The sequence below is a fragment of the Stegostoma tigrinum genome, unplaced genomic scaffold (genome assembly GCF_030684315.1).
Source record: "Stegostoma tigrinum isolate sSteTig4 unplaced genomic scaffold, sSteTig4.hap1 scaffold_120, whole genome shotgun sequence".
NCBI classification, from domain to species: Eukaryota; Metazoa; Chordata; class Chondrichthyes; order Orectolobiformes; family Stegostomatidae; genus Stegostoma; species Stegostoma tigrinum.
The window spans coordinates 463,484-485,729 of NW_026728069.1; the positions used below are offsets into that span (position 1 = coordinate 463,484).

At 46.8% G+C, this 22,246-nt stretch overlaps 2 non-coding genes across 2 annotated transcripts; one reads left to right on the plus strand and one right to left on the minus strand.

Annotated features, from left to right (window-relative positions):
* Positions 1-6,525: 6,525 nt before the first annotated feature.
* On the minus strand, positions 6,526-6,607 carry trnas-uga (transfer RNA serine (anticodon UGA)). The gene has a single exon. It is a non-coding gene; the product is annotated as a tRNA-Ser (tRNA).
* Positions 6,608-17,213: 10,606 nt separating this feature from the next.
* trnan-guu (transfer RNA asparagine (anticodon GUU)) lies at positions 17,214-17,287 on the plus strand. The gene has a single exon. It is a non-coding gene; the product is annotated as a tRNA-Asn (tRNA).
* Positions 17,288-22,246: the final 4,959 nt, after the last annotated feature.

Consider the following 22,246-nt stretch of genomic DNA (forward strand, 5'->3'; position numbering starts at 1 on the left):
TGTGGAGCGAACAAGGGAGTCACGGAGAGAGTGGTTTCTCCGGAAAGCAGACAAGGGTGGGGATGGAAAAATGCCTTGGGTGTTGGCATCAGATTGTAGATGGTGGAAGTGTCGGAGGATGATGCGTTGTATCCGGAGGATGGTGGGGTGATGTGTGAGAAGGAGGGGGAGCGTCTTTGGGCGGTTTTGGCAGGGGCGGGGTGTGAGGGATGTGTTGCGGGAAACGCGGGAGAAGCGGTCAAGGGCGTTCTTGACCACTTTGGGGTTAAAGTTGCGGTCCTTGAAGAACTTGGACATCTGGGATGTGCGGGAGTGGAATGCCTCATCCTGGGAGCAGATGCAGCGGAGGCGGAGGAATTGGGAATAGGGGATGGAATTTTTGCAGGAAGGTGGGTGGGAGGAGGTGTATTCTAGGTAGCTGTGGGAGTTGGTGGGCTTGAAATGGACATCAGTTACAAGCTGGTTGCCTGAGATGGATGCTGAGAGGTCCAGGAAGGTGAGGGATGTTTTGGAGATGGCCCAGGTGAACAGGAGGTTGGGGCGGAAGGTGATAGTGAAGTGGATGAACTGTTCGAGCATCTCTGGGGAGCAAGAGGTGGCGCTGATACAATCATCAATGTAACGGAGGAAGAGGTGGGGTTTGGGGCCTGTGTAGGTGCGGAAGAGGGACTGTTCCACGGAACCGACAAAGAGGCAGGCATAGCTGGGGCCCATGCGGGTGCCCATGGCCACCCACGTTGTCTGTAGGAAGTGGGAGGAATCAAAAGAGAAGTTATTGAGTGTGAGGACGAGTTCGGCTAGGCGGACGATGGTGTCGGTGGAGGGGCACTAGTCGGGCCTGCGGGACTGGAAGAAGCGGAGGGCCTTGAGGCCATCTGCATGTGGAATACAGGTGTATAGGGACTGGACGTCCATCGTGAAAATGAAGTGTTGGGGGCCAGGGAATTGGAAGTTCTGGAGGAGTTGGAGGGCACGGGTGGTGTCACGGACGTAGGTGGGGAGTTCCTGGACCAAAGGGGAGAAAATGGAGTCCAGATAGGTGGAGATGAGTTCGGTTGGGCAGGAACAGGCTGAGACAATGGGTCGACCAGGGCAGGCAGGGTTGTGGATTTTGGGAAGGGGATAGAAACGGGCCGTCCAAAAATCCACACCCCAACCCCGCACTGGCCCGTTTCTATCTCCTTTTCAAAACCCACAAACCTGCCTGCCCTGGTTGACCCATTGTCTCAGCCTGTTCCTGCCCCACCGAACTCATCTCCACCTATCTGGACTCCATTTTCTCCCCTTTGGTCCAGGAACTCCCCACCTACGTCCGTGACATCACCCGTGCCCTCCAACTCCTCCAGACCTTCCAATTCCCTGGCCCCCAACACCTCATTTTCACAATGGACATCCAGTCCCTATACACCTATATTCCACATGCAGATGGCCTCAAGGCCCTCCGCCTCTTCCTGTCCCGGAGGCCCAACCTGTCCCCCTCCAGCGACACCCTCATCCGCCCAGCCGAACTCGTCCTCACCCTCAACAACTTCTCTTCTGATTCCTCCCACTTCCGACAGACAAAGTGGGTGGCCATGGGCACCCGAATGGGCCCCAGGTATGCCTGCCTCTTTTTAGGTTACGTGGAACAGTCCTTCTTCTGCACCTACACAGGCCCCAAACCCCACCTCTTCCTCCGTTACATTGATGACTGTATTGTTGCCGCCTCTTGCTCCCCAGAGGAGCTCGAACAGTTCATCCACTTCACCAACACCTTCCACACCAACCTCCAGTTCACCTGGGCCATCTCGAACACATCCCTCACCTTCCTGGACCTCTCAGTCTCCATCTCAGGCAACCAGCTTGTAACTGATGTCCATTTCAAGCCCACCAACTCCCACGGCTACCTGGAATACACCTCCTCCCACCCACCTCCCTGCAAAAATTCCATGCCCTATTCCCAATTCCTCCGCTTCCGCTGCGTCTGCTCCCAGAATGAGGCATTCCACTCCCGATCACCCCAGATATCCACGCTCTTCAAGGACCGCAACTTTACCGCACAGTGGTCGAGATCGCCCTTGACCGCTTCTCCCGCATTTCCCGCAACACATCCCTCACACCCCGCACCCGCCACAACCGCCCAAAGACGATCCTCCTCGTTCTCACACACCACCCGACTAATCTCCGGATACAACGCATCATCCTCTGACACTTCCGCCATCTACAATCCGGCCCCAGCACTAAAGACATTTTTCCATCCCCACCCATGTCTGCTTTCCGGAGAGACCACTCTCTCCATGACTCCCTTGTTCGCTCCACACTGCCCTCCAACCCCACCATACCCAGCACCTTCCCCTGCAACTGTAGGAAATGCTACACTTTCCCCCACACCTCCTCCCTCACCCCTATCCCTGGCCCCAAGATCACTTTCGATATTCAGCAGAGGTTCACCTCCACATCTGCCAAAGTGGTATACTGTATCCATTGTACCCGGTGTGGCCTCCTCTACATTGGGGAAACCAAGCGGAGGCTTGAGGACCGCTTTGCAGAACACCTCCTCTCTGTTCGTAATAAGCAACTGCACCTCCCAGTCGCGAACCATTTCTACTGCCCCTCCCATTCTTTAGATGACATCTCCATCATGGGCCTCCTGCAGTGCCACAATGATGCCACCCGAAGGATGCAGGAACAGCAACTCATATTCCGCTTGCGAACCCTACAGCCCAATGGTATCAATGTGGACTTCACCAGCTTCAAAATCTCCCCTTCCCCCACCGCATCCCAAAACCAGCCCAGTTCGTCCCCTCCCCCCACTGCATCACACAACCAGCTCAGCTCATCCCCTCACCCCACTGCATCCCAAAACCAGCCCCGCCTGTCTCTGCCTCCCTAACCTGTTCTTCCTCTCACCCATCCCTTCTTCCCACCTCAAGCCGCACCTCCAGTTCCTACCTACTAACCTCATCCCACCTGCTTGTCCTCTCCATCTTCTCTGGACTGAACTCACCCCTCCCTACCTCCCCACCTATACTGTCCTCTCCACCTATCTTCTTTTCTCTCCATCTTCGGTCCGCCTCCCCCTCTCTCCCTGTATATTCCACACCCTCACCCCAACCCCTCTCTGATGAAGGGTCCAGGCTCGAAACGTCAGCTTTTGTGCTCCTAAGAAGCTGCTTGGCCTGCTGTGTTCATCCAGCTTCACACTTTATTATCTTGGATTCTCCAGCATCTGCAGTTCCCATTATCTCTGATACAATTGTTGACAAAGTTCTGCAGGTCTGGCAGTATCTGTGAACAGAAATCAGAGTTAACATTTTGTGTCAAGTTTCCCTTCCTTAGATCTATTCTCTCCGCAGATGGTGCCAGACATACAGAGTTTTTTCAGCAATTTCTGTTGAATTGTGATGACATTTCGGACACATCTCTGGGAAAAGTGCTGGAAATGACACTTGAATAGTTATTTGACCAGCAATAATTCGATGGTCCAAAGGGCCTTTTTCTCTGCTGTGGACTCCGAAACTGGGAGATTGGTTCAGATCAGTGAGCAAGGGCACGGAAAGTGGGGTTGGGGGGGGGGGGGGTGGACGGTGAACAGAGGGAATGAGCGGGTGAAGGCTGGGAGAATTTCGCCGACAAAAGCTGTCAAGTGAAGGGGATTGGTGATGGAGAAGAAGAGACAAAAGAAGTGTCTGATATAACAAGGTGTGGAGCTGGGTGAACACAGCAGGCCGGGCGGCAATGGAGTATCAGGAAACTTGACGTTTCAGGTCTGGGCCCTTCTTCAGAAATGGGGAGGGTGAGGGGTCTCTGAAATAAATGGGTGGACAGTGATAGCAGGTAGATAGTGGAGTGGATAGGGTGGGAAAGAAGATAGACAGGTCAATGAGGCGGGTATGAAGCTTGAAGAGGTGAGTGTTGGAAGGGAGTGGGGATGTGGGTTGTTCAGTGAGGAGGGAGAGGTGAATATGTTCGAGAGAAGATGGGCAAGTCAAGGGGCAGGGGTGAGCGGGCGCTGATCTTGGGATGAGGTCAGGGTTGGGGAGATTTTGAAGCTTGTGAAGTCCACATTAATACCACAGGACTGCAGGGTTCCCAGGCCGAATATGAGGTCCTGTTCCTCCAACCTTCGGGTGGCATCGTCGTGACACTGGAGGAGGCCCGGGATGGTCATGTCATCAAGGCAGCAGGAGGGGGAGTTGAAGTGGTTTTACGACTGGGAGTTGTTGTTTGTCACAAGCTGAGTGTAGGTGCTCTCTGTGATCTCTGAGCCTGCGTTTGGTCTCCCTGATGTAGAGGAAGCCACATTGGGAACAGTGGGTGCAAAAGACCTCATCAGCAGATGTACAGGTGAACATCTGTTTAGTGTGGAAGGTTTTCTTGGGGCCTGGGATGGAAGTGAGGAGGGAGGTGTAGGGGCAGGTGTAGCACTTCCTGCGGTTGCAGGGAAAGGTGCCAGGGCTGGTGGGGCTCGTGGGAAGTGTGGAGTGGAAGAGGGAGCCATGGAGAGCGTGGTCCCTCCAGAAAGCTGATCAGGGTGGGGAGGGAAAAATGTCTTTGGTGGTGGGGTCAGATTGTGGGTGGTGAAAGTGATGGAGAATGATGTGTTAGATCCGGAGATTGATGGGGTAATACGTGAGGACAAGGGGAATTCTCTATTTGTTTTGATTGTGGGGAGGGAGTTTAAGGGCTGAGGTGTGGGAAATGCAAAAGATGGGGTCAAGGGTATTTGCAACCACTGTTGCGGGGGGGTTGTGTATGTGTGTGTGTGTGTGTGTGTGTGTGTGCGGCCATTGCCGTCCTTGAAAAACAAAGACACCTCAGATGTCCGGGAGTAGATCACCTCATTTTGGGAGCAGAGAGGTCTAGGAAGGACAAACAGGTATCAGAAATGGCCCAGGTGAACGTCAGGTTGGGGTGGAAGGTGTTGGTAAGGAGAATGAAATGTGCAAGCTCCTCGTGGGAGAATGGAGCAGCATTGATACAGTCATCGATGTAACAGAAGAAGAGGTGGGGGGATAGGGCCAGTGTAACTGTGGAAAAGGGACTGTTCCATATTTCCCACAAAGAGGCAGGTACAGTTTGTGCCACTGTGGCCACCCCTTTCATCTGCAGGAAGTGGCTGGAGTTAAAGGAGAAGTTGCTCAGATTAAGGACGAGTTCAGTTTGGTGTCTATCGGTGAAGGGGGACTGGTCTGGCTTGCGGGACAGGAAGAAGCAGAGAGCTTTTTAGGAGAATGCAAGTATACAGGTATTGGACATCCATGATGAAGATGAGGTGTTGACGGCCAAGGATTCGAATGTTTTGGAGGAGGTGGAGGGATTGGGTGGTGTCCTGGATGTAGGTGGGGAGCACCTGGACCGGGGGGAGGAAAGAGAGTCGAGATAAGTGGAGATAAGTTCGGTGGGGCAGGAGCAGGGACGCTGGGTCGATCAGGGCAGTCAGGTTTATGGATTTTGGGAAGTGCGTAGAAGCGGGCCGTGAGGGGTTGGCGAACGATGAGGCATGAGGCTGCTGGTGATGAGGTTATGGGTGGTCTGGGAGATGCTGTTTTGGTGGTTGCGGTGGGGTTATGATCATGGGGACCGTAAGAGGAGGTGTCAAAAGCTGACACTTGGCTTATATATAAGTTATCCGTGTAGGAGAAAATTACATAGAATACTTGCACACACAGCAACAAATGTCCCCGAGAATATCAGAGTCAATGTGTGAGCCTCTTCAAGAAGGGCAAGGTGCCTGACTGTCTTTGTTCAGTTGTACAGGTTCACACTTCATTCTCCCCTCCCTTCTAAAGGTTCATAATGCTCAGCCTGGGTTTTTGTGTTTTTTTTTTCATTCCCAGCAACTGCAGTGATTCGGTCGGTGGGGTTCATAAATTGGCACATACCCATGGGCAGCTTGTGGACTATTTCAGCTTCCCCTCCCCTTTGCTGTTCTCGGTGAGACCTTCAAATGATTTTCGTTGCCTGCAGATCAAGAATTCAAAGCTTATTTCACTTTCAACGCCATGAGAAAATTTAGTTTGGAGTTCCAGCAAATGGCTCACCGCCTCACCATGGATATCCCTGCAAGTTTATATCCGAAAACACGTTAACTTTTATGAAGATAACAAAGTGTGAAGCTGGATGAACACAGCAGGACAAGCAGCATCTCAGGAGCACAAAAGCTGACGTTTTGGATCTAGACCCTTCATCAGAGAGGGGGATGGGGAGTGGGTCCGCCTCCCCTTCTGTCCCTATTTATTCCAGAACCCTTACCCCATCCCCCTCTCTGATGAAGGGTCTAGGCCCAAAACGTCAGCTTTTGTGCTCCTGAGATGCTTTTTGGCCTGCTGTGTTCATTCAGCTTCACACCTTGTTATCTTGGATCCTCCAGCATCTGCAGTTCCCATTATCTCTGATCACAACTTTTATAAAGGTTTGGTTTGTTTGAACATGACCGGCAGAGATTTGCCTTTTCATACCATTGGCAATCTCAGTAAAAAGTCTTGCTGGTCCTGCTTTGACTCCTGTCATAAACAGCCTTTGCGTTTCTACTCAGCTTTCAACCGTAGTCAGCAGGATTCAAACCTGCACAGGAAGAACCCAATGGATTTCAAATCCATTGCCTTAACCACTCGGCCATGACTAATGGGAGAAATGCCCTGCTGTTTGTCTTTTCAGGTCACTTTCCATGACCAGTCACACTGTGGATGAATTATTGCAGTGTTTGTTTGAATCCAATCACTTTGCAGATTTCGAAAGTGTTTAATGCAATACATGGTGATTCCGGTTGTTTAATTCCAATAGATAAAATAAACGTTCACTTGCAATGAAAATATGCATTGCAGGAAAAAAAAACTCAGCAGATCTGGTAGCATCTTTGGCCCAGGATTTGAGTCAACATTTCAGAACTTCTTCAAAACTCTGTTTTCTCCTTTCTGTAGGGCAGTTTAGGTTTTTGATTCTGATTCCAAGCATTCCCAGCTCTTTATTGTAGCTATTAAAGCAACATAGAAATAACTTTATGGTCACGCCCCAGACAAGATTTCCGTTTGGTGAACATTTTCCTGACTGCATTAAAATCCGTAACTGTATACTCAAAAGGGAACTGGTGGAGGGAGAACAGCACTTGTTCCTTTCTCAGTGACCTCAAACCACCAACTTCACATTTCACAGTCGAAAGCACCAGCCAATTGAACCACAGAAAATGGCGAGCTCTTGCAGCAGCCCTTAAAGCGGGCTTGTAGTGAATTCAAACTTCCAACTGCCTCACTTGGAATGACAATTGTTTTGTATCAGCTGTACTTTTCCAAATTAAAACCTGGGACATTCATTGGGGAGACATGGGATCAGACTGATCTTACCCTCTGCAGACCCATCCACATCACTGGGAACCAGATCTTCTACAACCGGGCCCGTCTCACTTTGACCCTTTCAGTGTCTTGTCTATTTCTCAGTTTTCTCATTGTCCCAGAGCTGAGATGAGATTTGAATTCCTGATGCACAGGAACAAGAATTCTTCCCATGTCTCAGCTCAGTTCATGTCCCAATAACACCTGTGTCAATGCCCGGCCTCTTAAAGAAATGGCAGGTGTCTGGACTGTTTGTGCTCAATCAGAAAGTTCACTCTTCATTGTCCTGTGATTCCAGTTCCCAGGACATTCTGGCATGTGGTCAGGGGTGGGGAGATTTTGAACCTTGTGAAATCCACGTTGATACCCTTGGGCTGCAGAGTTCCCAAGCGCAATATGAGATCCTGTTCCTGCATCTTTCGGGTGACGTCATTGTCTTAATGCAGGAGGCCCAGGATGGACATGTCACCAAAAACAGCCCAGCTAGTCCCCGCCTCCCTAACCATTCCTCCCATCTCAAGCCCCAACCCCACTCCCTACCCACTAACCTCATCCCGCCCCCCTGAACTGTCCATCCTCCCTGGACTGACCTAATCCCCCCTTAACTCCCCACCTACATTCACCTTCACTGGCTCTCACCCTGACTCTTTGACCTGTCTGTCTCCTCTCACCCTATCTTCTCCTTTCTCCATCTTCTATCCACTTCTGCCGTCTCCCTATTTATTTCAGAATCCCCTTCCCCTCCCCCATTTGTGAAGAAAGGTCCCGACGTGAAACATCAAGCTTTCCTGTTCCTCTGATGCTGCTTGACCCGTTGTGTTCTGACAAGGCGAGGTATGTTCAAGGCTGAGATAGACAGACATTTCGTCATTTTGGGAGTGAAGTCAATTGTTGGGAAAAGCCTACCTGGTTCACTGATATCTTTTCAGGAAGGAAACTGCCATCCTTACCTGGTATGGCCTATATGTGACTCAAGACCCACAGCAAGGTGGTCAACTCTTTTCTGCCCTCTCTGGAAATTGGAAACGGCTGATAAATGTTGGCCTCTCCAAACATCCCCCTCATCCTGCGTATGAATAAAGGATCTGCAGTTTTTGCTATCACCAGTTAACAGAAGCTTTTCGGCAATACATCTACTGAACAACATCAGATTATTACAGCCCCGTTTTCTCCGCTTTGAAACGCAGGGCAATAATATGAATCATTTCAAAACTTGGAGAAAGACAGTTCGCTGGTGAAGGTGCTTCTGGTGTAAGAACAGACTTGGGAGTGTGTGCAAGTCAGGTTGCTTGGATTAGTGTCAAGTAAACTGGTTGGCTTTTAGTGCTTGCATCGCTCAGGCATGGATGCAATTCCCACTTAGGAAATGAAGATTTATATCTCTTCCTGTTAACCTCAGGAATGAAAATGAGTTGCTGGTTATGCACAGAACACACACCCTGGATCTAGCAGAATCAGTCCAATGAGAGCTTGCCTTCACATTGAAGGGTAATGGCAGCAGTTTCATGGGAATTTGACCACAACAAACTCCCCTCCAAGTATCTCACCATTCTGAGTTTGAACTGTGCCACTGTTCCTTCAGCGTCGCTGCTTCTAAATCCAGGAACTACCTTCCTAATAACATCAAAGCTGTACCCAAGTGCTAAGGAGTTTGAGTGTTCAATAAAGTAACTCATCACCTCCATCTGTGGGTTAATTAGGGAAGGGCAATAAATCCAATCCCATTGAATGAAGTCCTATCCCAGGCATTCGGGTTCAAGTTGTAGTTTCTAACTGAACACCTACAATTGGTCAGGAACACGTTCAGAAGCAAAGTGTGGGAGTGAAGCAATGGGAAAAGCAACAATGGCTGTGAGGGGGGGGCGGGGGCATGAGGCAGGAAGTGAGTGTGGAACTGTTGGTGCAAGGATCAATGTTGGCTCCAATGGGCCAGGCTTTACATTTGCTCAGTAACCAAAATGAACCTATTCTTCTTGTTCGGTTCCCTCAGTGTGTGTTAACGTTGTTCATGGGCCCCAAGAGGATGGGCCCATGCTCTTTAAACAGTCAGCTGAAACAGGTGAAATTGTCGGTTTTAAACCAAAGGGTCCAGGCCCAAAACGTCAGCTTTTGTGCTCCTGAGATGCTCCCTGGCCTGGTGTCTTCATCGAGCTCCACACTTTATTATCTTGGATTCTCCAGCATCTGCAGTTCCCATTATCTCAGGAGAAAATTGTCTCATTCCATGTATTTTCACAGGAGAATATTGAGCTGTCAACAATCCGTGTTGAAAAGTGGTGTTAGATTGAAATTCTCACTGAGTAACACTGATACAGGAAAGTTCCCCAAGTTACTGTGATTGCGTGGTTAAGAAAATGCCCTAATGGATGGGTAAAAAAATCAGTGTGCAGTAAACAGGCGATCTTGAGTTAAAATCCCAGCGGTGCCTGAGCTTTACATTGAAGATTCCTTGTTTCAACGCTTCTGAAATGCCATATAACAACAAAGTTACTTGCCCCCGCTTTATTCATTCACAGACTGAAGGTGTCACTGGCTCGGCCAACATCTATTGCCCGTTGCTAATTACCCACCATGTTTGCTGTGGGTCTGGAGTCAGACTTAGGCGCGATCAATAAGGATTAAGGATGCCTGAAGGACATTAGGGAACCACATCGGTTTTGGTCCCCTGATAATGGATGTATGGCCATCATTGCATTCTAAATTACACATATTTATTGAATTGAAATCCCATCATTTTCTGGGGGTGATATTTGAACTTTGGTCTCCAGAACGTTACCTGGCTTTCTGAATAAACAGTCCAGCGACAATACCACTCAGCCATTACTTGCCCTGTCGGTGCAGAGAACTGAGCATGGTTCCTATGTTTTAGTGCAGACAGTTATCATTTGATGCTGGCACTCCTGTCGCCTGTTTTCTCCCCATCAGGGAGTGGTTTCCTGCTAACAAATAATTCATCCTGAGGTTTGGTCGGGATAACAAGGTGAGGCAGAATAAACTGCAGCCTTCCTGTGGAATATTGTGGTAATGAGACAGGCACCACGAACTGATCACACTCATTCTCTGCTGTCACCATTCATTCATTTTACACCAACAGTAAAAACATCACAGCAATCATATAATTGTGGCATTTTGTTTCTTTTCTGGTGGATTAGGAATTCTATTTAGAAGTCGAAACACTCATCATGTTTTGAGGGAATAAATGTCTCCTTGGCTCAGTCCTAAGTAACAGAAACACTATTTGGAGAATGTGAGCCCAGTTCCAGGCTTTACAATCGGGGTGGGAAAGCCTCTCAGCAGCTCCAGTCTCAAACATTGTCCAGTCTTCAGACTTTTCAAAGAGCAGCAATGGGAAATGAGGGATATCGATAGAGAATCCCTACAATGTGGAAACAGGCCCTTTGGCCCGACAAGTCCACACTGAACCTCAAAGCATCCCACCTCCCTATAACCCACCTAATCTACACCTTCCTAAACACTACGTGCAATTTAGCACGGCCAATCCACCTCCCCTGCACATCTTTGGACTGTGGGAGGAAACCCATGCAGACACGGAGATTACACAAATTCCACACAGACAATCACCCACGGCTGGAATTGAACCCTGGTCTCTGGCGCTGTGGGGCAGTAGTACTAAACACTGTGCCACTGTGCTGCCCTCAATATGGATGGACAGAGTTGGAGAATATAAAATTTGGTGAGGTGAATACCCAGAGACAAATAGAGATGCATATTGAGGCAGACACTAAAAGGGCCAATTCTCCATTCGACACCGCTGCTAACTAACTGAAAGGAAAAGGCAAATAAAACCTTTTAAGCAGAGCCTTTCAGCACCTGAGGGCCACGGAAGCAGCATTACAGGCGATAAAAGTCTGTTAAAGTTGTAAAGTTGACGACGGGAAATTAATGTGATATTTTAATAAATATGCTGATTCGACAGATAAACGTGATCATTTCCCTGGCATTATAATATAAAAAGGCATAACTGACCTGGTTCTGATGAACAGTCAGTGGATCTGAAATGTTAACTGTATCTCTCACAGATGCTGCCAGGCCTGCTGGGTTTCTGTGTCAGATCCTGTTTTTGTTTCTGTTTTCCAGCATCCACAGTTCTTTGTTTCACGTTAGCTTGAATATCGTTTGGGACACAGTTAGTTACCTCACAGCCCCTTTCCTTCTCCTCATAGGGAGGCGATGCAGTCCATGCAATCGATTGTCGGAAGAACCCATCCAGTTCACTAATGCCCTTTAGGGACAGAAACTGCCCACCCGTACCTAGTCTGGCCGACATGTGACTCCAGACCCACTGCAATGTGGTTGATTGAATAAATGCTGCCAAACCAGAGACGCCAGTTAATGAATAAAATTACAATGAGTCAGCAAAGCTGTCATCGCTAAAAGCGAGGAGGTAACATCTTCCACTCAGTATTTCAAACCAGGGCCGTGGCTCCAAAAGCACCAAATCTGAATCACCAAGACAACCAGGGAACGCGCCGGAGATGTTTGTATCATTTCTCAATGACATTGTTTTTGCTTTTCCATTTTCGATCCTTTTGGTGACAGGTCAGTTTCTCCTTGTCTTCGAGTTTTTATCACGTGGAAAGAGACTACCTGGGCCAGTGTATCGGTGCCTGTCCTCAGGCATCTATCTATTCTAATCTCAGTTTCCAGCATTTGGCCTACCGTGTTGTGCATTCTGACACATCAAGGGCAAACGTCATTGAGATTAGCCCTGTAATCAATGTTTTGTGACAGTAAAACAGTGTTACAGCCGACTTATGGAACTCATCCTCATGTTTAGTCACAGACAGAGATACACAGACACATCCCTCAGGATGACACCCACTCCAGGTGCTTCACGTTCACTCTCTGTCCCCACACATGTTTCGCCCACAACAGACAGATTTATATGGAGCACAAGCAAGTTCTCCAGGCAATGAGACCTGTTGTTGTGAGCTCGGAAATGAAGCCAACAGTGAGCTGAAAAGGTCGCCAACACTGCTCAACTTCCAATTTCATAGTTTAGCTTCAGGGAATCTGGCAACAAAATCACCCAACCACTATTCCAACTTCAGGTGAACATGTCATCTTGCTAGCATTGAAAATGGGCAGGTTGTGCTCGAACCAGGCAGGACTCGAACCAGTAATTTTCTGATCCGAAGTCAGACGCGTTATCCATTACGCCAGTGGCTCGCAATGATGAACTGGCTTCTTGTCGAGTTGAGATATTTACAGGGACCAAGGTGGAAATATGATATATGAGGTAAGCACCAGCAAAGGTAATCTCTGTCACTGCTTCACTTCAATGGGCCTCATTTTGTGAAGCAGAAAATTTCACTTGCAAAAGAAACAAATTGGTCCTCAGATGCCTGCTTCACTGTCATCTGTTTCTCTGCCGAGACTTGGCAACGTTTTATTCAGTTATTGCGCAAGTTTACAAACCAATCCAGTGAGACATAATTTCATACGATTACTAACCCTAAACCTTGGCCAGGTAAGTGAATGCATGTGATATATTCGCAGCAAACACCGTTTGTGGTCATAGGCTGAAATTGATTTCATAAACAACCACCCCCAAGCTCTCCCGAACATTAAAAAAATACATCAGAGGCAACAACGGCTCATGTCGGATTCAAGCCAGCAACTTCTCACATTTCTATCAGCCACCTGATGTGAGAATCATACCACAAGACCAATGACACAGTCTGTGGACACCCCACATAACAATAAATGAGGTGCTACTCAGGCAGTGATAGTCTCCCTACCTTGGATGTAGGAGAAAGAGTTCAAGTTCTATCTGCTCCAGGGGTATGTACTAACATATCTGAATGTGTTGCTTAAAGAAAATCCTACTTCCCAATGCAGCAGTGAATATTTTCTTTTTGTTCTGTCTCTCCACCACGGAGTCAGAGCTCTCTCCATCAACAAATGCATTAAGCCATTTCGCCACGGGCAGGCAGTGCTGGGAGTGGTATACACTTTGTCGCTGTCTGTCAAACACTGGAAGAAGGAAGGAGCAGAAGGGATGGAATCAGACTTGTGTAGCAAATTTTAAAGGCGATTTGGAACTTTCATCAAATGTCATTGATCAGAGGCAGACAGAAAGATGGAGAGCTGCTGGGAAAGATAGAAGTCGAAACTAGAGATTAGTCTCTACAGCAACTTAAAATGCAATCTTTCTGTGCAGCCTGTTTGATGTTCAGAATTTGTCTGCACACGGGGCGTCCTTTTGTTTGTGACCTCCACAGCAGGAGCTAATGTCTGACACCAACAGTCCCGCGTTCAGTGAATCTGAGTGAAACACTCATTCACTGAGAGACGTCCCCAACGGCCCTGAGTTGCGGGGCTGCAGACAGTACAACGTGGAAGGGAGGGTTAATAATGAGCCATTGTTTCTCCCCCACCCGCTCCCTCACAGAGACAGAGAGAGTGACGTCATAAACCCATGGCATCATTCACATTCACATTTAGCCCTTCGAGTCCACAGCGACTGTCTGTCTCTTGTATTTCTCTGTAGTTATTCACAATCGGTGATATCTGTCCCTAATAATGGTGAGCTGTGTCTGTGTCATGATGCAGCCTCTGGCATCCTGATCCTTTTGTCATTCACGTCTGAAACAGCATTGGGAATTACTGCCAGGCATGACAAAAGAGACTGCAAGTAATGCGTTCAGAGATAATGGGAACTGCAGATGCTGGAGAATCTGAGATAACAAAGTGTGCAGCTGGATGTGCTCCTAAGATGCTACTTGGCCTGCTGGGTTGATCCAGCTGCATACTTTGTTATGCAAGTAATGTGTTTCTACTTAACCGGATTATTCTCATCTCAGAGAGGAAGTTTGATGATTCAGCTTGGAGCAGACCGACTGAGAACAGGAGAAGACCATTCAGACCTTCACAAGTGTATCATCTCACCTGTATGAACTTGGCCACAACAAACTCTGAACATTTTCATGTCACATCTCTTTCTGCTTCTGTCCCTGCCTCACCTCTAGCTCCCTCTGACCGCCCAGATCTGAGGTGAATGAGCTGCTCGATGCAAACGCAGTCAGATCGCGAAGCCAATCTTTACCTTGGCAGCAGGTCCAGGGAATGTCAGGCACAAGGAACGGATTGAGAAGCGATGGGTTATCACATGGTTGTGCGAAGAGACACCAGGATTGCATCTTCCTATCTCCCAGATACTGATTCCAGGAACATGCACAGTGCCAGTTATCCCCAATCCCAATGGATGACGTGTCTGATCGCCAGATGAGGGGACAGTCAGATCGACACCTTCCTGGCTCGGGTGCATTTTGAAAACGCTGTCCTGTCACTTCACAAACGAAGCTGACCACAAACGATCATAGAGGGCTCGACCACAGAAAAAGACCCTTCAGTCCATCGGGTCTGACCAGTTGAACTCAAGACCTTGACTGTTCTCGGAACAAAATCAAAATTGCTGGAAAAGTTCAGCAGGTCTGGCAGTATTTGTGAAGAAAAATCGGGGTTAACACTGTGGGTTGGCTGACCCTTTCTCAGGACTGACTGTTATAGTCTTATTTGCAAGCAGATGGCTCACAGCCTCACCACGGCTGGCCCTGCAAGTGGATATCTTCAAAGTGGTTGACGTTTATGAAGGTTCGTGCCTGTTCTGCAATGACAGGCAGTGAATTGCCTTCTCCCCAACACTGGTGCCCTGAGTGAAAAGTTTGTTTCCCACTGCTTTGATTTCTGTCACATGCAAAATGGAGGGAACAAACAGCCCTCACACTTGTCTCCAGTTTCCCCCCAACAGTCAACAGAATTTGAACCAGCACAAGGATGCCCCATCAAATTTGGAGCCCTTTACCTGAACCACTTGGCCATGATTACTGCAAGTGGTATGATGCTGTTTATCTATGGAGGTTGCCTTCCGTGGTCAGTTGAGCTGTGGCAGAATGAATTCTTGCCTGGTTTGTTCGAATCCAATCACTATGCAGATTTTTAAAGTATTAAATTTTGTATATGGTGATTCTGGTTGATTTATTCCAATAGATAAAATAAACGTTCATTCGCAAGCAAAATATAAATAGCAGGAAAATAGCTCAGCAGATCTGGGAGCATCTGTGGGCCAATAATTTGAGTCAAGTCTTCAGAACTTCCTCAGAACTCTGTTTTCTCCTTTCTGTAGTGCAGTTTCTGTTCATCGTTCTGACTCCAAGCATCCACAGCTCTTTATGGAAGTAAGGAAATCAACATCAAAATAGCAGTCTGGTCACTCACCGGAGAAGATTTACGTTTGGGGAATATCTTCCTGACTGCATTAAAGCCTGAAACAGTACAGTCAAAAAGGAACTGGTGGAGTGAGAACAGCTCTTGTTCCTTCCTCAGTGGCTTCAAACCCCCAACATCACATTTCACAGTCAAAAGCGACAGCCATTTGCATCACAGAAAATGGCGAGCACTTGTAGCAGCCCTTAAACCGGGCTCGTAGTGAATTCAAACTCCCACCTGCCTCGAATGGAATGATAATAGTCTTGTGTCAGCTGTACCTTTCCGAAATTGGAGATATTTCACGAAAAAAAAAACAGCAGTGTTGCAGAATCAATGCAAAGAATACTGCAGAAACTCAACAGGTCCAATGATATTAGTGGAAAGAAAAACAGAGCTGAGGTTTTGAGTGCAGCTGGATTCTTGTTCATAGCATGTGTGCCCTGAATGTCAATGCACTGCCAGAACTGAGAAAACATGACCTTGTTTTGACAGAAATATAGCTGGCAGGATTTGAGCCGACGTGGGGAAACCCCAAGGGATTTCTAAGCCATTGCCTTAACCACTTGGCTACAACTACAGGCCACTGACCATCTGTTAATATTTCTCATGAAATGGCTCTAACAGGAAAGGTGAGTGCTCGATTTGTGATGTCTGCACCACGACCCTAATATCTCCTGTCACCCTTTACTTGATCAGAACAGTTGTGGGACTGAACTGAACTAAACACATTGATGAACGATAGAGTGGATGGAAAGGATCCATCTCCATGAGCAGAGAGATTGATTGTCAGGGCAATGGATCGAGAAATAATTATGTCCTTTTATTTTAATCACGCCTTTCACCACCACCTAAATCGCAGCCACCGAAGTACGTTTGGAACAGATTCATCTTTGGGAAATCTAACGTGCAAATCAGGGCAGTTGGTTCAATGAGAGGCCTAGAAACAAAATACTTTAAATACTTACAACTTGGGCTGGGGACGCCAGTGCGTTCACACCGAACTTTGGAGGCTTGTTGTGTTCTGATTTATACCCGAGTGTATTATCTCAGGGAAACGAGTTGCCCATTTAAATCAAAGATAAGGTGGGTGTTCTCACACTCAGGGAGAAGCAAATCTGTGGAATTCTTGAAAACAGAGGCTGTGCTGACTTGGTATATTCAAGGCTGAGACAGAGAGACATTTAGTCATTTCAGGAGTCAAGGGCCCCGTGTATATGGCAGAACAGTGGTGTTGAGGATTACCAGATCAGCCTGGACCTTATTAAAATGTATAGCTGACCCGATTGGCCAAATGGCTTCCATCTGCTCCAATTGCTTATCTGTCAATTGGAAAATGCTGGGGAACAATGTATAGGAAGAAATAGCAGAACATTCACCAAAGATGACCGCAGTCAAACTGAGTCAACATCGTTTGATGAAAGGAAATCTGCACTTGACACTTTTCCAAGAGTTGCTTGCTAATGTTAAAAATGGAGCTCATAAAGGGAGCCTGTGGACGAAATGTACATGAATAAGGGCCAAATGCTGGCAAATGGGACTAAATTAATTTCAAATATCTGGCCGGCATGGACGAGGTACACTGAAGTGTCTCTTTTCACGCTGTCCATCTGGACGAAGCGACACTTGCTCATTCCCAATTTAATTGTTTGTTGGCAAATGCCAGTCGAGCCAGTCTCTGTGGCGCAATTGGTTAGCGCGTTCGGCTGTTAACTGAAAGGTTGGTGGTTCAAGCCCACCCAGGGACGCAGTGCTTTTTCACTCTTAACCCAATGACCATTCTCCAGGGCGCTTTTTGGCTGCCAGAAGATAACCGTGTTTGCTCATCAGGATTCGAACGAAGCCCAACATGGACAGGTCTTAACGTGCAGCCGAAGCTAAAATGACAAGGCGAACACAGTTGCAGACACACCAAAGCATAAATGCTGTCTGTGTGACAGCTCGGCTTGTTTGTGTCATGAACTACTTGCACAAGTGGAAGCGGGGCAATCCCAAACTGCGCTTCCACTATACTGGGAGTTTAGTCCAATGCCACTTTCCGGAAAATGCTCTCATAATGAAAATGAAAGAAAGGATGAGAATGACCCATGAAAAGTGATGATTAACAATCACAATCTCAAAGGGGCTGGGTTTCCCCTCTGATCAACAGTGTGGGTGTGCCTGCCCGGCAACGATTGCAGCGGATTGAGATAGCGGATCATCAGTTCCCTTCTCCAGGACAGAAATGGGTGAAATGAGAGAAATTTAACAAAATTTCACATCACAATTATCCGCCTTTTCACAATCACAGCAAATAACTGTGATAAGAATTAATGCAAGATTTGATTTCACAGCAGCAATAGGGTAACGATCTCCATTCGCTTTCAGTGAAAAGAGTGAACAATGCATCTTGCCTGGAACATGAAGCAGCAGAGCAGCCTGCTTGTTCTGGAGATCATGCTGGGGACATTCCATGCCTTAATGGGCCGAATGGTCACTGTGTATGCATTAGGTTTTCTGTGATCTCTGACTCTGCGTGTTTTTTTTTCTTATTTAGAATTTTGAAATTGTCTGCACCAAAATGTGCGGCTCATTCACATCTGTTCAGAAGAGAGGTGGTCTCAATAGGACTCCATTTAACAACATTGTGCACTGTTCTCAAATCTGGAAAACAAATCCTCATGGACAATTTTACATCCCCGCTGTCATGGAGCTCTTCATTCTATGACATGACCCACACTACACCAACTATAATCACCGTTTCTATGTTTAGGAATACGCAGCTATTTACATACATCTCTCAAAGAAGAGTGAATATCTAATCAGATACAAATTTTCAGCAAGAAACAATGGATTATTGTTGATGGTTGTTTTTGTCACTGCTAACCTGTTTCCAGTGTTGTTTCAACAGGCTCTGTGCAAGGTCACGTGATATATGTGGCAGGCACTGAAACATTGTAGCAGGAAGAGGCCAGTCGGTCCTTCCAGCCTATTTAATATGATCATAGCGATCACCCAACTCACTTCCCTGTTTTACTTCTCATTCCATATCCTTTTGTCCCATGAAACCTAAGAACCATAACTAACTCCGTCTTTGAAAAATAAACAACGTTTTAGCTTCAACCGCTTGTGAAGAACAGAATACTTCAGATGTGTTACTTTATGGTGATGATGTTCCCCTCACCTCATTCCTATATGGCTACAGCTTATCCTCAAGCTGTGGTCTCTGGGTTTGGACTCTCCAGTGATCGGGAACATGCATCTTTTGTTTACCTTGCCTCGTCCTGTTGGTATTTTATAGGTTGTTTGGAAATGTCCCTCATTGGCCTACAGATACGTTTAATGATTTGTAGATCAATATCGGAGGCATGATTAAGAAGTTTGCAGGCAACACAAGATTTGGGAACTTCATTGAAAATGAAGAGTGTCGGTGTAGTCTGCAAGAAGATATCGATGGACTGGTCAGGCGTGCAAAAAAGGTGACAAATGGAATTAAGCCCAGAAAAAAGTGAAGTGTTGTGTTTGGGGTGATCCAACACAGTAATGGAATGCACAATTTAGAAAACAATACGAAGAGATGTGTGGGAAATTTTGAGGATGGATATATGCTAAAGGTGTCAGAAAGATTTATGGGGTGAGGACATTTTTTTCAGACAGGGGGTGGTTGGTGTACGGAACACACTGCCGGAATTATATGAAACAGAAGCACTGAGTGCGTTTAAAACCTCCAACAAGGTCAGCTTCCCGATATGCATTCTCTTGTAATGCAAAGCGCTGCGTGCCAGAGGAACGAAATGGCTGAACGCATCTGGCAATGGACCAACGCTGGTCCAGGAGAAAGGGCAGAAACAGTAGGCTCCTTGGAGCATAGAGTCAGAATGGGAAGCAGCTGTTATTGAAACAGTTTGCTGCCTTTTCTCACGAAGCAACAGGGAATTGACATAGTTTAGAAAGAGGTATACTAAATTTGTTGTTAAAACTGTTGCATTGCCAATGCCTCAAAACCCGGGCAGGTTGCCTTCCATTTTGTCAGATAGCCTGATCAGTTTTTCGAACAGAGCTGCACTCGATGATGTCGGACTTCCTGATATCGCGGTTTGAGCCACAGGGTTCGTTGAGGCAAATATAGCACAGCAACACACATGGAGAAAGTGAAAACAAATATTTTGGATGTTTGCCCACGCAGTGGGAAAATAACCACCTTGCGGAGAGGCGTGGGTCTAGTGGCATTATCGCCAGGCTATTAATTCGCAATCACAGTTGTTGTTCTTCGAATTCAATAAAATTCTTCAATTAGGAGTCAAATGTCGGGAAAATCCCAACCCAATAGACTTTCGAGAAGGCATTAAATGCATGCCAAGGCAATGCGAATCCAGTCCAGTGATCTGAGCTAACCAACTTTCCGTAATCTAACATTTAAATCACAACTCCTGAGATGCCGCCTGGCCTGCTGTGTTCATCCAGCTTCACACTTTATTAGCTCAGTTCCTTTACAATTTTCAATGAGTCACATGGAATAATAAGACACACCTTTAAAAACCATGTTTTTTTCATAATAATAAATGTTAAGTGCTGCACTTCTCCATGCAACTTCATTACAACTAAAGACAAGCAAGTGGAGGCTGCTACCCTCCGAATTCCTTAGTCAACCCAGTCTTGTGAAAGGATGCTGGTCACATCAACCCGTATTCAATGCAGCTACATTTTCTGTGTGGTACAACCTCTTTTGTACTGCAAGAAAGGAATTTGTTGTTTCTGCTCCCAGAGCTGAGTTGCATTCACCAATATCTTGCTCAGCTCCCTGCTTCCAGTGAACACTTTAATCAGGAACAAATCTATGAAATTCTTTATGGTTCAATACAGACTGATCCTGCAAACATGCAGAAGTCACACATTTCCATTTTCACTATCTCAATCATTTGATACAACATTTAAAAAGCTTAATGAGATGAACAATTTTTTTTCCATCATTGGAACGACTTGTATGAATTTGCACGTGGGAAGTTGAGTACTATGAAACAGAGAAACCGTTTTTTTCAGATTTTATCACACAACAGTGTCAGCGATACAGCGAAAACATCACCTCCGTTTCTTTCTCCTCAGATGGTCCTTCTCCAGTTGAAAATTAATACTAATCAGTTGACAGTTGAGGTATATCCCCCAGGTATGGATCATTATCCGAACACAGAGAGTGATCTTCTCCAATAAATTCTGTTTTGATTAACTACTTTTTTCCCCGACAAGCTGATGTCAGCATCTCAAACAGCTAGTCACCGCCTCCTCCCCTCCACCTAATTTGTTGTGTCAGAGCACACAAGGCTATGGGCCAAGTGCTGGGAACTGGGATGCTGAGCCTCTTTCCGTGTTGGAAAAGCACAATGATTGAATCATATTGGAGGAGAAAGAATGCCAGAGGAAAATGAAAGCCAGAAGCTGTGTCATTAAGAAACAATGCAGCTCCCCTGTCAAGTGTCCCTGGTGGTCTAATAGTCAGGATTTGGTGCCCTCACTGCTGCGGCCTGGGTTCAATTCCCGGTCAACGAATCAAGATTTATCATTCCTGATAGTGGTAACAGCAAAAGCAGCGCAGCTCTGAGTGGATTTGTTTGAATGCCTCAGATCAGTTAATGTCCCCAAGAACATCAGAGTCCATGTTTCAGCTTCTTAAAGAGAGGAAAGGTGCCTTAACTGTCCCTGCTCCGTGGGACTATTCACCTTTGTGCTGTTTTGTTAACAGGGACATGAGAAGTAATAGTAACAATCACAAGATGAATAACCAGCAATGAGAATCATCATCGCGGCTTCACCTACATAGCCTTCCTTTCCTGTTCTGGTGAGTTTCAATACCAAATAAAACATGTTTGTCGTCAGGAAGCAGCCATTCAATGAGATCACCACTGACCTGAAAAAAATCTCACCTCTGCTTTCCTGCTTTTCCTACACAACCTCAGTTAAACTTGAGCCTAATCACAACATTGTATATTACTGACAATTTTCAGAAAGTTGGATAACATTAATGACCTGTGCAGGCTTGCAATAAATTGAATAATATGAAATGAGCTAAAAAGGCTTCCCGCAATTCAACCCAGTGCAGGGCTAGCCACATGAGAAAGGTCAAAGAGCGAAAACATTACCTCCATTTCTCCCTGCACATATTTCTCTCCTGACAACTTGAATATTTGCATCATTTTTCTTTATAATTGAGACATTTTCACTGACAGACCTGTGCTGCAGAAAACTACTTTGCTTCAGATTAAAATTGCTGAGTACCCTTTCGCACAGACCAATTTTCAATAAGCCCTGCTACATGTTAATAAAAGCTGCTCTGGGAGAGGTTGGACCTCACAGCCTCAGCATTGCACGCACCTCGACACCGTCATAGAAGGACGGCGTGCTCACAGGTTGTGTTGCTTCTATCTGTAGCACCCTGCTTACTGCTGATACAGCACTGCATTCTCTCATCCTTCTGCACATGATCCCCGTGGCCCTATCTCGGTTTTGTCACATTGTCTCAGTTATAACCCACAGACTATCCCGTCGTCTATTACCACAGAGGAGCTCCCGCGCTGATTGCCATCCCCATTTCCGGTTATATCTTCATGGCTGGGCAACTGAGTTTCTCTGATTCCGGCCCAGGAGCTGGGATTGTATGGTTGTCAGCAGCAGTGGTTGCTTCCTTGTGTGAGGGATCTGGTGAAGTAACCAATGCTAAACTGCATTGCTTGCCT